Genomic DNA, 17,802 nt, shown 5'->3' on the forward strand with positions numbered 1-17,802 from the left:
GCAACTTTGACGTCATGGCCCCCACCCTTCCCGACCACTTATGGATCTGGGGACACTTTCCATCTCTTCCACTAGATGTCCTCTTTCTTTAGAGCGTTCAATCGTTCAAATCGCACGAGAATTGGCCCTATAGGAGTGATTGGAGTAAGTGTCGCGAGAAAAAAACCTGTGCGTTAGGGCGCGAATTGGTCACAGCCATTCCTTTGTTCCAGCACTCCTGGGAAGAGCAAACGAAGCCCGGTTGAATTGAAATTTGTTTTGTGTGTTAAAAACATCATAAAGCTTGCTTCTGCACTTAGTTTGACCTGTTTAGTCGACATATAATATGTAATTTTGAAGTTTTGATGCGCAACGTTTCCGGACCGGAGGACGTTTTGGGTGCATTTCAGCTGATGTTATTAGCAGTAGCTAATACAAAGACGCAAGACTTGAAACCAAACGATGTATTGGGTAAGTATGAACCCTTCCAGAACATTCTGAACGAAGACCATCGAAGGTAAGGGAATATTTATGCTTAAATCTGTGTTTCTGTTGACTCCAACATTACGTGGAAATGTAGCTTGGAACTGAGCGCTGTCTCAGCATATGGAATAGTGTGCGATTTCTGTAACGTTAAAAATAAATCTAACACAGCGGTTGCATAAAGAAGCAGTGTATCTTTCTAACTATATGTAGAACATGTATATTTAGCCAAAGTTTATGATGTCTATTTACGTTATCTTGCCGAGCTACCTAGATTTCCTGCGGGCATTTTTGAGTAATTTCTGAACATGAGTACATTGTAAATGGACATTTATGGATATATATGGCATATTATTGAAAAAAAAAAATGTACTGTGTAACATGTCCTATCACTGTCATCTGATGAAGATTTTCATAAGGTTAGTGAGCGATTTATTTTTTAATCCTGCTTTTATAATTTTATATTTTCTGGGACAAAATTGCTGCCGCTTGTCTTGGTTTCGGTGGTGGTCTAATATAAATGTGTGGTGTGTTTTCGCCGTAAAACATTTAAAAAATCTGACATGCTGGGTAGATGAACAAGGTGTTTATCTTTCATTTGAGCTATTGGACTTGTTAATGTGTGGAGGTTAAATATTTCTAAGAATATTTTTGCGTTCCATGCGCCACGGTTTGAGCTGAACGGGGGGGGGGGGTGTTCCTCTAGAGGAACTCCTGGCATCAACAGGCTAGCTTGACAGAGAGAGAAAAAGTGGACTTCCTGGATGCCCCTGTGATACCCAAGTAGATGTTTGGCCCTGGTTTTCAGCCTGCTCCGCAAACCAGATCCCTGTGCCAGCCCGTTGGTCACTGCAATTCGCCCCAGCCACAGCGGGGAGGTGGCAACAAGCTGGCGCCACAGCAGACTGCCAATACCCAGGTTAAGCTCTTGAAACAGAGCGGCTGCAGCAAGGTTCCACCCTCTTAACCTCTCTGCAGGAGTCGGCCAACCTAGGGTACAACCCTAAGTGACAGAGGAGGAATTTCTGTGTAAAAAAAATGACCTATTCCCTGTTTTCCCGGCACTTTAGTGACATTCGTCACATGGGAAAATGGAGGATATGCACTCTTACCCCCAAGAGTCATCCTCCTTTGGACTAAAACAGGGGAACAGGTTTAGTGGGCTCACTATGAAGACCCCCTTAACCAACCAGGTAATCTTCTGGCATGTAAGGATGCTTAGGATTAGGACATCTGGGTAACCAGCATGTTTCCTTCTTCCTTTTACCTAAACTGGTTGACGACTTATGTCATTCTGTTGGCTGCTCTCTCGTGCAAAGCCCTGCTCAGTGACACGGTATAGCCAATGCCTTTGCAACTTGCAGCCCAAGAGGATCACACATGTTTTGCAAGAATCACTTTGCTCTTCTGCCTCCGACGCATTGCGAGGTATCCTGGTAGCCTAATTTTTGCATCTATTCAGACGGACGCAAGAGGCTGTTAAAAGTGATCCGTACATGGTGATAAACGCACCACCAGGTGGTATGCATTTTCTCTCTCTTTTTTCAGAAGTGGTGTGACCTACACAGATCATTCCTTATATGCTCTGTATCCAAGGTTTGTGCAGTCCACTCACTCCAAGGTTTGTGCAGTCCACTCACTCCAAGGCGAGTGAGTGGACTGCATGCACTGTCAGTCCGCCATTCTTGCCTACAGTTTGCTCCAGGGTTCTCTTAGGACGTTGTAACCCAAACCCCACCTTTATGCCCAAGGTCAGCGGAAACTGTGGTTGTCGTGCCCTAGAGCTTGTGGTTCCCACCCACCGCTGTGCTTTCTGTGTCCAGTATGCATTTTTGCGCATTTGCCTGAATGAAGCGAGAGTATTGCGCTAGAGCGGCAACAACCTATGCCCTATTTGAGCGCCTCCCTGCAAGGTGGGTGGCCCTATCTCGTTAACAGCTATCCCTTGGGATATTAGAGACTATTGGAAATATGATAGCAAGGGAAGGGCTCATTCCACAAGAGGTATGGCTACCTCGTTTGCAGTGTTCTAAGGCACCTCCTAATGAGAGATTTGCATCAATGCATGTTGGGCCACCCTTTATACTTTTATGAGGTTTTTACCGGCTGGCTGTCACTGCACCTTCATTGTTGTGTACTTACTCAGTATCGGAGCCTCTGAGGGGTGATGTTGTTGGGACTACCCTGGCTTCGGAGAGCATGTCTGGGATACGGGAGTTGGCCTTATCCGTATGTGAGATATAGAAATTATTATTTGAAATAGACATTGGGGTTACTTGCAGATGCCTGGTTCTATGATAATGAGTAAAATATCACACAGCGTTTCCCTGCTCGCAAGAGCACAAGGAAAAGAGGCATGCTTGAGAATGACCGGTGGACTGGTGAGTTTTACAGTATAAGGAGGAGAATGGCTCACCTCATTCGCACTAGACCTGCCTGTCTTCAACAGACACTGTGTGATTGGTTCTTCAAGACCAGTGATCTGCCGAGCAAATCCCAGTGTGAGACATCTCACTCATATTATCATAGAACTGGGGTTACCCAAGTAACCCTAAGTTTCATTCTCAAGCAAAACTATTTCAAAGACAGCAAACATTTGATATTGTTCCATAGTGATAGCTAGATATCAATGCCTTGATGTGAGTAATTTTATCTAACACTTTCCAGATCCTCTCATATCTGCTCACAGAATATTTCCTGACCATTAAATGGAAGTGTTTATTGTTTGAAAGCTAACATCAGGCAATGTTTTACATGGGCTAGCACAAAGTTTCGATAATGCCATTATGTTCTGTGGATACTGTCAAAGATGGCTTGGATATTGGGAGTTTGTTTGTGCTTCATAACCTCCTGGTCCACCTTGCAATCTTAATGAAATCTCCTGGATGTCCAACTGCTGTCCGCTGTGCAACCAAATCTTATCAGACAGAAACTCAAGTTAAACACTGTGCAGTGGAGGCATCCTTCAGAGCTTAAGGGAGAGGCTTGCACACACACACACACACACACACACACACACACACACACACACACACACACACACACACACACACACACACACACACACACACACACACACACATACACACACACACACACACACACCACAATAAATAGATATAGTGCTCCTTCTCAATAGTCTAACATACACTGCCAAAAGAAAGTAATCAATAACATGACATACAGTATGACATTTAAAACAAAACATTCCCTCACCTATTGTCTTTCTGAGCAATGTTACAGAGGATCCCATATCAGTTGACCTCATGAATAAGTTAAGGCCTGAACATATAAAGAAAGTTTCTCCCAGCATACATGCTCTGAACAGACATCCCAGCAGATTTCAAGGGTTAAGCGAAAACTCTTTATTTGCCGTTAGGAGGTTGGCTTTTCTCCAGTAAACATAAAACCTTAGCAGAGTGTTGAAGAGAGCACCAACAAAGGAGAAACCAGAATACGAAAAGCAACAGACAGACCTCTCCACAACTATTCAACTGAGTGTGTACTGACCCACATGACAAAATACTACAGTTTACTATAGAATACTATAGAACTTACCATAGCGTTATGCAGTAAACAACAGTATACTGTAGAAAACTATACTGCACACTGTAATATTCTTTGATCATGTGTAGTACTTACTATACAATTGTGTAGTATACTTTAGAATACTATAGTAAATACTACAGTATTATCTGGGGAAAAACACTGTTGTAAATACTACAGTAATGTCACAAAAACACTACAGACCGCAAAAACAAGACAGTTTTTTTTACTTTTTACTATAGTAATACTACAGTATTTAATTTGCATATCCCCTGCCCACATTTCAATTTGTGCCACAGGTAAATGAGAAACCTACATTCCTAGTATAGACCATATATTGTGTTCCCTATAGGTTATAGAAAAGAGCAGAAGTTCTGACCCTATCTGTTCAGACATTAGTCCTACCTAACTAGGTTATGGAAAATGTGCTAATGTAGTATTTGCCCCTTTGTTTCCTCAAGGAGAAAGCCTCCATGTCAAAGATAATAAAACAAAATCAATATAGTAAATACTAGTTGTAACGGCTGTCGTTGGTGGAAGAAGGTGAGGACCAAGGTGGAGCGTGGTAAGTGTTCATGATGTTTAATAAATTAAACAGAACACTAAATGTCCAAAAACGACAAAGAGAGTGAACGACACGAAACAGTTCTGTATGGTAAACACAGACACAGAAAACAACTACCCACAAAACATAGTGGGAAAACAGGCTACCCAAGTATGGTTCTCAGTCAGAGACAACGATCAACAGCTGCCTCTGATTGGGAACCATACCAGGCCAAACATAGAAATACAAAACCTAGAACAAAAACATAGAATGCCCACCCCAACTCATGCCCTGACCACAGTAAAACAGAGACATAAAAAAGGAACTAAGGTCAGGACGTGACAATAGTAATGTCCGGAAAACCATTAAATACTATAGTCCGCAAAAACACTGTAGTAATTACTATAGTATATTTTACTACAGTATTTATACTACAGTTAACTGTCAATACTACAGTATACAACAGTAAACTACAGTAAATACTACAGTAAATGCTACACTGACTCTAGTCCTCAAAAACACTAAAGTGAATACTATAGTATTTATTCCATAGTATACTATAGTATGGTGAGTCATACCTGTAATTGAATTATTGTAATCATACAAAAGGCCGGATGCACAATGTGAACAGAAACATTAACAGGACAGATCAGCCTTTTGTGCTACAATGGCTTTAACGTTTTACCTACCCCCAGAGTATAATACAGTTCCACAATCTTTGCTTAAGGGAATTCATTAAAACAGGGTTTGGTTTTTATCGCTGAATGTGTTCTGATTTTAACCTTCATTTGTTTCTGTTTGAGGTCTCCTGGAGAGTACACTGATCTAATTAAGGTTGCTTGCTGATGGAGGCGTACGCCCTCCTGTGAGATCATGATGACTGGTGAATGTTACCCATCTGCCAGCGTCGACTGCAGTGTCAGCGAATGTGCCGCCCCATTGCCTAATGAGGGCGGCCTGTGACGCCACCGTACAACCTGTTAGGAGGGGAAGGTCACCATAGGCCCTGATCCTGCAGCAGTATGCTGTTGTTCTATCTGGACAAATAAGGTATGTTACTATACACATTATTTTTCATGATTTCACTTTGTGTTTAAGACAATTTTTGACCCAATATAGTAAATATAGCCATACAGCTGTCATGAGATTGACTGCAGAGCATCCTCAAAGGTTGTAAATGTTGCATTTTAAAGGTCTGTATTTTAGAAGAGCCTTGATATTAAATGAGTTGCTGGGTAAGCAATTTCGTATTTGCTGTCAGCTCCCAAAGACAACTCCCACAAAACCCAAGAGCCATGAAGAACTTTGCCTGACGCTTCTCTCTTTCAGGAGCAGGTCTTCAATAAATATAGAGTTTTGTAGCCCTGGAGTGCCAATTGACTGTGAAATGAATCCACTAAGAGTTGCAAAGGCTGTTGGATTCTGTATTTATTGCCAGCATTAGTCTTTTCCTGGAGTGAAAATAAATAAGTTAAAGTGTTTGAGCCACTTCCTGACTTCAACCAAGCATCAGCATATATCCCAGCGTCTATCCATCCCAGACTCCAATATCGGTGTAGCAGGGAACCTTTTCTCAACTACTCCAAACACTCTTTCTTCAACTTTGTCTAGAAGAAAGTTGGTCAAGAATCCCTTCAGCATTATGCAAAATGTCCACCAATCACCAAATTCTGTCTGTGCAGCTTCATTGATGGGAGTTGAAAATATGAAGTGTATACTAATAAAAGTGTGTACGAAAGAGATCAAAGAGAATTCTGAACCTGGCTTTGAAATATTTTTACAAAAACTACTTCAGAGGCAATGCTTTTAGAAGGGAACAAAATTGTCTAGAAAACTACTAATTGATATGCGCTTGTGTTAGAAAACAAATGTTCTACCCTTACAAGTAGTTAAGTAAACTGCATTTCATAAAAATGATCTATTTCCATAAAGTTTTAAAAGCGTATCTATTTCCATTAAGCCTGCAATAATTATTCTCTTGATGTATGGGTGAGTATTTTCACCTGGTGCTGCAACTAAGATTGTGTACAGCTCAACTCTGCATTACCGTAGCACGTTTTTACTACCTGCATGTTGGGACACATCTGTGGCCATGCTCCCCCATCCAGATCCTCCATGGCAACCTGAGGGCATTAATTGCTCGAATCTATGTGACTCCAGGGATGGTGGGAGTGGAGGGCTCTGTATATCTGACTGTGTGAGCACTGCAGCCTCTCGCCTACTCATCAATCGGGATTGATTTTCATTACTTCTGCCATGGAAGATTAAGATACTAGTAATAGTGTTGTCAACCATGTTGTGTCAATATGCACGGTACTATTGCAACGTATGTATTATCACAATGACGGGGACATAATATCATGACATTGGCATATTCTTTCTGTATCCATGGCATATTCTTTCTGTATCCATCTCTTCTTATGTAACACATGCTTGCATGCTGTGTGTTGTTTTCCAGAGTTAGATTTCCATCTCTTTGAAGTGCATTTGTCAGCTGTAGCAGACAAGCGGCAGTCTCTTTTCAGAGTTACAGAAACACTGCCTCAACCTATATCCATTGTAGGAAATATATGAAAGTTACAAAATATTTTTTAGAAAGTTTTAGCATTGGAATAATAAAAACATGCCACACAAACTGTCTGCCTACTTCAGTGTTGACATTTACAGCTTTCACATATGCAGTTACACCAGCAAAGGGAAACTGTTATTTTCCCACATGAAGTGTATGTTTGAGCTAATCCTAACAAGAGAGTGCACCTTGGAATAGTTGCACGGTGAGACTGTGAGATAGAATTACAAATTCCCCCGGTAGCAGCACACGTTCCCTAAGGGGAGCATTCAACACGCCTACATTTCATGGGGATTTGATAAAAACACTTTTTGGGTATTGAGGATATTTCAGACCGTCTTTGTTTATCACACTTTATTTTTAACATCAAGCAGAGCCCTCTTTTTGTCGACCACACCTAGGGCTCTGGCAGTCAAGACAGTTTGTCAGCTGGTGATTGTCAAGTAAAATAACTGTGGGTCTCATGGTAATTGTCTGATAATTAACATAAACATGTGTAGCAGCTCCTGGCTTCCACTGATGCAGACCTTTGGAACAACTACATTTTAAAAAGTCTAATAAATCCGTGTGATATGGCCTACACCTTCACAATAAATCCATGATTTATTTTAGACAGGTCTAAAGAAACATGATATGAAGAAAATGTAGTCTATTTCAGAAGAACAGAATAGCATGATCTGAGTTGTCCTTATGTTAGGTCCTGATCTGACTGTGCCAAATGGCTTTGGGTTACACTAGTTCATTTAGCAGACAAGATTTGCTTAGAATTCTGTGACATTATTATATATTATATAGTATGAATAGAATTGAACAAAGTTGAATAAAAAAAAATATATATATATTTTCTCCAAAGATATGAGGGGGTGAACGTACATGCGCTATTCTGTGTTGAGCGGTTAACAAATAAATAGGTATTCCTATAGGCTCAATTTAGAGATATTAATGTAACTTTAGTTGTTCTACAAACGTTGGGCTACAGTGTCATTGGAAAGTATTCAGACCCCTTTACTTTTTTTTCATTTTGTCATGTTACAATTTTATTCTAAAATGGAATAAATAAATAAAAATCCATAGGTTTTTAGAAATGTTTGAAAATGTATTAAAAATAAAAAACAGAAATACCCTATTTACATAAGTTTTCAGACCCTTTGCTATGAGACACAAAATTGAGCTCAGGTGCATCCTGTTTCCATTGATTATCCTTAAGATGTTTCGAAACCCTGATTGGAGTAAACCTGTGGTAAATTAAATTAATTGGACATCATTTTCGAAAGGCACACACACATATATAAGGTCCCAAGTTGACAGTGCATGACAGAGCAACAACCAAGCCATGGGCTCGAAGGAATTGTCCATAGAGCTCCAAGACAGGATTCTGTCGAGGCACAGATCTGTGGAAGGTTACCAAAAAATGTATGAATAATTTAAAGTCCCCAAGACCACACTGGCCTCCATCATTCTTAAATGGAAGAAGTTTAGAAGCACCATCATTTTTCCTAGAGCTGTCCGCCCAGCCAAACTGAGCATTCGGGGGATAAGGGCCTTGGCTCTGTAGGTCCTCTGTGGAGATGGCAGAACCTTCCAGGAGGACCATCCTCTCTGCAGCACTCGACCAACCATGCCTTTATGGTAGAGTGGCCAGACGGAAGCCACTCCTCAGTAAAAGACACATAGCCCGCTTGGAGTTTGCCAAAAGACACCTAAAGACTCTCAGACAATGAGAAACAATATTCTCTGGTCTGATGAAACCAAGATGGAAATCTTTGGCCTAAATACTAAGCGTCACGTCTGGAGGAAACCTGGCACCATCCCTATGGTGCAGCATGGTGGTGGCAGCGTCATGCTATGGGGATGTTTTTCATCGGCAGGGACTGGGAGACTAGTGAGGATCGAAGATGAGTACAGAGAGATCCTTGATGAAAACCTGCTCCAGAGCTCGCAGCACCTCAGACTGGGGCGAATGTTCCCCTTTCAACAAGACAACGACCCTAAGCACAAAGCCAAGACAATGCAGGAGTGGCTCCGAGACAAGTCTCTGAATGTCCTTGAGTGGACCAGCCAGAGCCCGGACTTGAACCCGATCGAACATCTCTGGAGAGACCTGAAGATTGCTGTGCAGCAACGCTCCCCAACCAACCTAGCAGAGCTTGAGAGGATCTGCAGAGAAGAATGGGAGAAACTCCCCAAATACAGGTGTGCCATGCTAGTAGCGTCATAGAAGAAGACTCAAGGCTGTAATCGCTGCCAAAGGGACTTCAACAAAGTGCTGAGTAAATGGTCTGCATACTTATGTAAATGTGACATTTTCGTTTTTTTATTTGATACATTTGCTTGAATAAAATACAAACAATGTTTTTGCTTTGTCATTATGGGGTTTTGTTTGTAGATTGATGCGGGAAAAAAACAACAATTTAATATTTTTTTGATTAAGGCTGTAAAAAGTCAAGGTGTCTGAATACTTTTCGAAGGCACTGTATGTTATATTGTACTACCTCCACAACGTGGAAAAGCATGTAGAGTTTATAGGCTGATTAAATAAGTTACAATGACCTTCCTGAACATAAACTAAAAAAGTTGTCTATTATAAATTGTGGAGTTCAGATACACAACATTACCAAATGTATTGGGACACCTACTCGTCAAACATTTCATTTCCAAATCATGTGCATTAATATGAAGTTGGTACCTCTTTACTGCTATAACAGACTACACTCTTCTGGGAAGGCTTTCCACAAGATGTTAAAACATTGCTGCTGGAACTTGCTTCTATTCAGCCACAAGAGCATTAAGTGAGGTTGGGCACTGATGCTGGGCGATTAGGCCTGGCTCGCAGTCTGCGTTCCAATTCATCCCAAAGGTTTTCGATAGGGTTGAGATCAGGGTTCTGTGCAGGCCATTCAAGTTCTTCCAAACCGATCTCGACAAACCATTTCTGCATGGACATTGCTTTGTGCACAGGGGGATTGTCATGCTGAAACAGGAAAGGGCCTTCCCCAAACTCTTGCCGCAAAGTTGGAAGCACATAATTGTCTAAAATGTCATTGTATTATGATTTCCCTTCACTGAAACTAAGGGGCCTAGTCCAAAACATAAAAAAACAGCCCCAGACCCTTATTCCTCCTCCACCAAACTTTACAGTTGGCACTCTTAATTGGGGCAGATAGCGTTCTCCTGGTATCCGCCAAACCCAGATTCGTTCATCGAACTGTCAGATCGTGAAGAGTGATTGATTGATTCATCACTCCAGAGAACACTTTTCCACTGCTCCAAAGTCCAATGTTGGTAAGCTTTACACCACTCCAGCCATCGCTTGGCATTGGGCTTGATGATCTTACACTTGTGTGCAGCTGCTCGGCCATCGAAACCCATTTCAGACGCAGTTTGGAACTCGGTAGAGAGTTTTGTAACCTCTTCAGCACTCGCGTGTCCCGTTCCGTGAGCTTGTGGCCTACCACTTCGCGGCTGAGCCGTTGTTGCTCCTAGCTTCCACTTCACAATAACAGCATTTACAGTTGACCGGGGCAGCTCTATCAGGGCAGAAATTGGACAAACTGACTTGTTGGAAAGGTAGCATCCTATGACGGTGCTGCGTTGAAAATCACTGAGCTCTTCAGTAAGGCCATTCTACTGCCAATGTTTGTCTATGGAGATTGTATGGCTGTATGCTCGATTTTATTACACCTGTCAACAATGGGTGTGGCTGAAATAGCCAAATCGACTAATTTGAAGGTGTGTCCTCATACTTAGGTGTATATATTGTATCAGGAACATCGTCTTAGCTGAAATAATCTTAGCCCATTAAATGTTAGTGACAGATTGAGTTATCTCGAGGCATGGTTTTGGGCTTTAAATACATTCAATTAGACAAACTCAAGTACTTTGTGGTTTAACCACAGCTCAAGTATGATGCTCTCTAGGGTTGTTATGCGGATGCCAACATGTTAAAGTGTGATCTAAATATTAAATGGAGCCCTACTCGTTCATTGAATCCCAGGTGGAAAGGTGCCTAGACATTTTTCACTCCATATGACTTGCTCTCTTCACGTTCTCTACCAGTCTTTGCCAATACATGTTAGTTTGCAGTGCAGAGTAGCTTTTCACAGAACAATGCACTAAATCTTTGATGTAATTCCTCCCTTTGAAAACTTTTAATCTTGCATTCACTGGCACCGCTCAGGGCCAAGGGGGAGTTGGAAGCCTCACTCTGTTCTTAATAGTTACTTCAAACGAACATCAAGTATTACCCTAAACTGTTTTCCATTTCAATGGTTCTTTGACATGTACTGTACTTATGTCTACAATTTCACCATCACTGAATACAATGGGAACAAACCAATTGGAGTTCAAATAGAGTAATGTATAGTGCAGGTCTATTAATCATAAAGTAGATCAACAGTAATTTGCTTAAGGGAATAAGACAATGAGTTATGATCAAACTACTTAGTGTATGTGCAAAGTAAAATTATAAACCGGTACAAATTAAGATTGCATTAGGAAAAAAAATTATACTTGCATGCAAAATTATTATTCCATAAAACCTTGAACAGGAGGAGTGATAACATTTCAGATGTAGAGTAAGTGCAGTAAACATGCTTTAAAATGTTATTTTTAAGGAGCCTGATGTTGAATCAAAACCCAGTCTCCAAAACAGCTGTTATGTCAATGACAAGTTTCCCAAACTCTTCCTTGTTGTTTCTATCCTTTATTTGACAACTTTACTTCGCTCTGCATCTTACTGACGTGCCAAGACCTTGATGCTGTCAGTTAGCTGTGGACCCAATGTTCTCTCAACCTCCACCATTTTCCTTCACATTAGAGCGTGGGTATTTGTGACAAGCAAGTAGACTTCTTCTTTGAGAGCTTGTCAAGCACCAGTCACAACAGATGTAGACAGTTGAGCTCTGTTTTCTGGGTTAGCGATTTGATAGAGCATTTTATAATGAGTCCTGATAGTTGCTATTTTAGGTTCTATATTGCTTTGTGTTGCTGTTACCTACTTCCTGTTTTGCTGTGCTCTGATTGTTCCCATGCTGTAGTATTGTAGAACATCCGTTGTGTCACTCTGGGTAACAGTCACAAAAAAACAAGTGTCAAACTTGTTCTCAACTCTGCCGTTGATGGCTTCCAGGAAATTTCAGGTAACGATACACTTGACAGACGCTCTTTTCCAGAGCATCTTACAGCACATTGACAGATTTTTCACCTAGACTGTTCGTTGATTTGAACCAGCAACCTTTTGGTTACTGGCCCAAAGCTCTTCACCACTAGGTTACATGCCACCCTACATGAAGTAAAGTAACACTCTAAAGTGAATAGTATAACATCACAAGTTGTGTAACAAAATGTTTGTGGATACAACAAACAGTAATGTGGAGCCATGAAATACTTTGACACATACACACACACACACACGCACGCACACACAGGTGTGGTCATTCTACTGATGTCCCTGCAGCATACACTCAAACCGGTGTGATTAGAACATTCATTTAGAACATCCAGTTACGATTGACTCAACAGTCAGCGTTTGAGCTGGCCACACTGTTTTTTTTTCACAGAAACATTTTGCACAAACAACGTCTTTGTAAAGTTATATCCTCAATGTGAGCAGTTCATTTTGAGATGAAATGTTCAGACAATCCCATAAGTAGCAGCAGCATAACACAATGAAAATGTAGGCTATATTAGTAACAGCACTAACTGAAGAAAGAGTGATCTAACACAATCTGTCATATTTAACTAACTCTCGGCTGACAGAAACCATAATATGAATTATGAAAATAGCAATTACTATATACAATTCACCACAAAACAGGTGACCTTATCTGTGATCAAAATAATTTTGTAAAAAAATGTTTGTTCTTTCACCTCAACCAAAGATAAGAGGTTACAAGAGTTGGGTCTGTTTGCAGTATGCATGTTGAAGGGGGGGGGGGGGGGGGGGGGGGGTGTTCTACCATCATTCACTTCCGGATGTTTACTCGAAAGAGGAGTGAACCATCCCTTCACCTCGTTTTTTTATAACATATTTTATCTGACCGATGTTTACATGACAACCAGAAAGCATTGTATTATGTCAACAAACATGGCGTCACACATAGCTGGCAATTAGCTTAGCATTAGCTCATCATAATCAGTACAACCCTCAAAAATGTAGGTTACCCACATCATATGTGTCCATTACAATCTATGCAAGAATCAGAATGCTTGATTGGTCACCTATACTTGAAAACATGAACAAAACAGCAAATTCATTGTGCTCCATAGCATGGAACCCTGTATTATCAGCATATTCAACAGCGTTTAAGAAATATAATACCTTCAACAGCGTTATCTTGTGATCAAGCCATTAATGTTTTGTGATTATTGGTGTTGTAAAAATGTTAGCTAACGGGTTAGCAATTAGCATGTTTGACATTAAAGTGGACATACTACTACTATCAGCTTTTCGATAAGCGGTTTAGCAAAAAATTATGTCCCGCATTATCGGCATATGGTTCCCAGTTATTTGCCACCTTACTATTTTGTTCAATTACTAGATATATCCATTTACTTTTGTTCAAAAAAGAGACACCAACCTCGTATCCGAAGTGTTTACTAGATAGTTGACTAGTTGGCTAGCCTTCCAGTAAAAAAATAAATACTTGTCTGTCAACTTTTTATTGTGCAGTCCGGTGCTCCCTCCTGTGGACTCTTAAAAATGGCTCTTCTCGTACGTCTTCTTCAGTGTTGTATCCAAATAATGACTCATCATTTGTTTAACAGATGAATCTTATGTTTTAAGAAAGTAGAAAACAGTTTAATACTAAAATATGAATGAGTATGAATGACTTTTATCAAATAAAACTTTAATTTCAGTAATGTGCATTGACATAAACAATGAAAAACACTTGGAGTTTGTGTTGAGACGCACTTGGAAATTAAAGGAAGACATACTCAAGATGGGTTGAATAAATATCCTGTCTCAGCCTCCAGTATTTATGCTGCAGTAGTTTATGTGTCGGGGGGCTAGGGTCAGTTTGTTATATCTGGAGTACTTCTCCTGTCCTATTCGAATCTAAGTGTGCGTTCTCTAATTCTCTCCTTCTCTCTTTTTCTCTCTCGGAGGACCTGAGCCCTAGGACCATGCCCCAGGACTACCTGACATGATGACTCCTTGCTGTCCCCAGTCCACCTGGCTGTGCTGCTGCTCCAGTTTCAACTGTTCTGCCTTATTATTATTCGACCATGCTGATCATTTATGAACATTTGAACATCTTGGCCATGTTCTGTTATAATCTCCACCCGGCACAGCCAGAAGAGGACTGGCCATCCCACATATGCTCTCTCTAATTCTCTCTTTCTTTCTCTCTCTCGGAGGACCTGAGCCCTAGGACCATGCCCCAGGAATACCTGACATGATGACTCCTTGCTGTCCCCAGTCCACCTGACTGTGCTGCTGCTCCAGTTTCAACTATTCTGCCTTATTATTATTCGACCATGCTGGTCATTTATGAACATTTGAACATCTTGACCATGTTTTGTTATAATCTCCACCCGGCACAGCCAGAAGAGGACTGGCCACCCCACATAGCCTGGTTCCTCTCTAGGTTTCTTCCTAGGTTTTGGCCTTTCTAGGGAGTTTTTCCTAGCCACCGTGCTTCTTCACCTGCATTGCTTGCTGTTTGGGGTTTTAGGCTGGGTTTCTGTACAGCACTTTGAGATATCAGCTGATGTACGAAGGGCTATATAAAATAAATTTGATTGATTGATTGATTGATTGATATATATATATATATATTATATTTTAGACATGTCATTTTTTTTTACAAATAAATAACTTCATATGAAAACGAACAGTTAAATCTCCACCTCCATTGCTATATTGTCACAAAAATCACAATAAAAATCCATCTCCACTGCCACCTCTGGATCCCACTGCACACACCTGCAGAGGAACCAGTGCTGGCAGAAGTCACAACACACCCATGGCACTTCGGATCTCCTGTGGGGAGCTTGCAGGCAGAACCGCTCCCCGCAGTGAGCGCAGCAGGTGGTGTCTTCTTTTATTTGAAAAAATAAATAGTTGATTAACATGCTTTGCAAAATGTAGAAGTACTACAGCAACAATAGTAATTGATACAACTGAGAGAGAGAAAACCAACAAATTATGAAGTACCTGAGGGTGGTGCCATGGGTGGTGGGACAGAGGTGGCCAGTGGAGCTTTTGTCTTTTTTTCTGTGCTGCAGTTGAGAGAAAAAGTAGTGTTAAACAACTTTCTACATCAATACCTCTGGAAAAAGTTGCAGAAGTTTTGGAGGCGGTGGAAGTGCACAGAGGGCTGGTGCTATGAACTGTAGAGTCATTGTTTTTTTAAACATTGCATTTTTATAAAACATATAACAATCAGTAATTCATAATTTAACATGTGTTTGGGGGTGGGGACTGTATTTGAATTGCAGTGGGCAGGGACACCAGACAGTGCTGCTGTGGTGGTGTGACCAGGGGAGACGGAGGAGGCAGTTGGTCCAGAGGAGCCCAGGGTCATCGCAGTTATGGATTTCTCTGTGTTTCTCCCTAACCCACTCTCCTCCGAGCGCTTCTCATAAGAAGTGAAGGTGTTCATCGTCGGACGTGTGGCACACTCAGCTCTCCCCCTGTCCAGCTTCCTCATGCTCAGGTTCTTGTGCCTCCTCATGAACATTTCCCACCACCTCTTCCTCAGTGGTGGGATTGTTTCCTACAATAGAAGATAAAATTGTCCATCCAGGATGAAAATTTTTATTTTGGCATCACCACACATCCACATTTACATCACACATATTGAGAACAGTCAGTCATGCATACATGTATTTTGTCAGCGTATTTCATTAGCCTCTGTCTGGTGAAGGGGAACCCATGGCTGGCGCAGTAGATGCAGTACTGCACAAGATAATTTTCATCCTCTCTCTGGTGTAAGCAATGTGGGTAGTCCGCTATGACAACCATGGGTCACCCGGCCGTTCAGCCTGTCCACCACGGTCTGCCGAGGTACACCATGCACGTTGGTAGGTAAGAAAAGCAGATACAATTGGTAATCTCCTAAAAACAAAAGATACCTATCCTTGGCAGCCTGGCAGACAACCATCCATGCCCCGCAGTCCTCCATGGTATGGAACATGCCCACCTCACTCAACTGCTTCCTCTTGACTTTCTCCACACTGTGGTGGGGAATACATGTGGCTAAATAACTTGGCATACTATACACATTTTAAAATGATTACTCAATCTGAATATGCATAAACATTTACATATCAAAGCTAAGGCATTGAAAGGTGATGATGAATGTTTTCACAATAATTGAAAGTGTACCCACATTTTTTGTTTGATTTTATCTGTAATGAAAATGTGTGTCCCAATTAGTTTAATAATGATGCATACATTGCAACATTTGTCTAAGTACTGCTTTTTTGTAGCTGTTGTAAGATGAAACATAGCCAACAGATACATGGTTCAAAGTTCAAAATACTTTTTGAAGATTGTGCAAAACACCCAGAGGACTCCAATTTTGATATGATAAAGCCTGACACATTCAGCTATTTCATGATATGTATTATCTAAGACTTACAATTTCTTTCCTTTTTGGTTACTTAGCAGTTCTATCAATATTTAGCAACTAAGCTAGCAATATTAACAAATTCATTAGCTAGCTAATTTTCCCCCAACATCGGACATCCCCTAACTTCGGACACTGTCTAGCGGTTGAACGATTAAATCACTTAGAGCTCAAGATTTAAATGGCCTGGAAAATAAAGGTACATTTTGTGACTAAAGACACCCTTCTAGCTAGCTGAACACCGATTTACATTGTAGTTTCTGTATATTAAGGTAGGTTTTGAGAGTTTTCAAAAAAGTTATATACAGTTGAAGTCGGAAGTTTACATACACCTTAGCCAAATACTTTTAAACTCAGTTTCATAATTCCTGACATTTAATCCTTGTAAAAATCCCTGTTTTAGGTCAGTTAGGATCACCACCTTATTTTAAGAATGTGAAATGTCAGAATAATAGTAGAGAGAATGATTTATTTCAGCTTTTATTTCTTTCATCACATTCCCAGTGTCACGCCTGCTCCCGCTCTTCCTCCCCCTGGCACTCGAGGGCGCCAGGATCCCCAGCATTACACACTCATTACACACTCAAGCCACCACCAGCACACCTGCTTTCCCCCATCACGCGCATCAGTGATCATTGGATTCACGTGGACTCAATTACTTGTGTCATTACCTTCCCTATATCTGTCTGTTCCCAAGCTCTGTTCCCTGCTTCGGGATTATTGTCTCATGTCCGTGTAACCCGTGTTCTGACGCTGTCCCTGTCTTTCCTTGTCTGTTCCCGTTTAAATGTCTGACTCCCCATACCTGCTTCTCCTGTCCGGCGTCGGTCTTTACACCCAGTGGGTCAGAAGTTTCCATACACTCAATTAGTATTTGGTAGAATTGCCTTTAAAAAACTTATTCGGGCTAGGGGACAGTATTTTCACACCTGGATGAAAAGAGTGACCAAGGTAAACTGCCTGCTAGGATATGCATATAATTGGTGGATTTGGATAGAAAACACTCTGAAGTTTCTAAAACTGTTGGAATAATGTCTGTGAGTATTACAGAACTGATTTGGCAGGCGAAACCCCGAGCACAATTCATCTAGGGAAAAAGTTTTTGA

The sequence above is a fragment of the Oncorhynchus mykiss genome, chromosome 5, assembly GCF_057628025.1.
Source record: "Oncorhynchus mykiss isolate SJ-2025 chromosome 5, ASM5762802v1, whole genome shotgun sequence".
NCBI classification, from domain to species: Eukaryota; Metazoa; Chordata; class Actinopteri; order Salmoniformes; family Salmonidae; genus Oncorhynchus; species Oncorhynchus mykiss.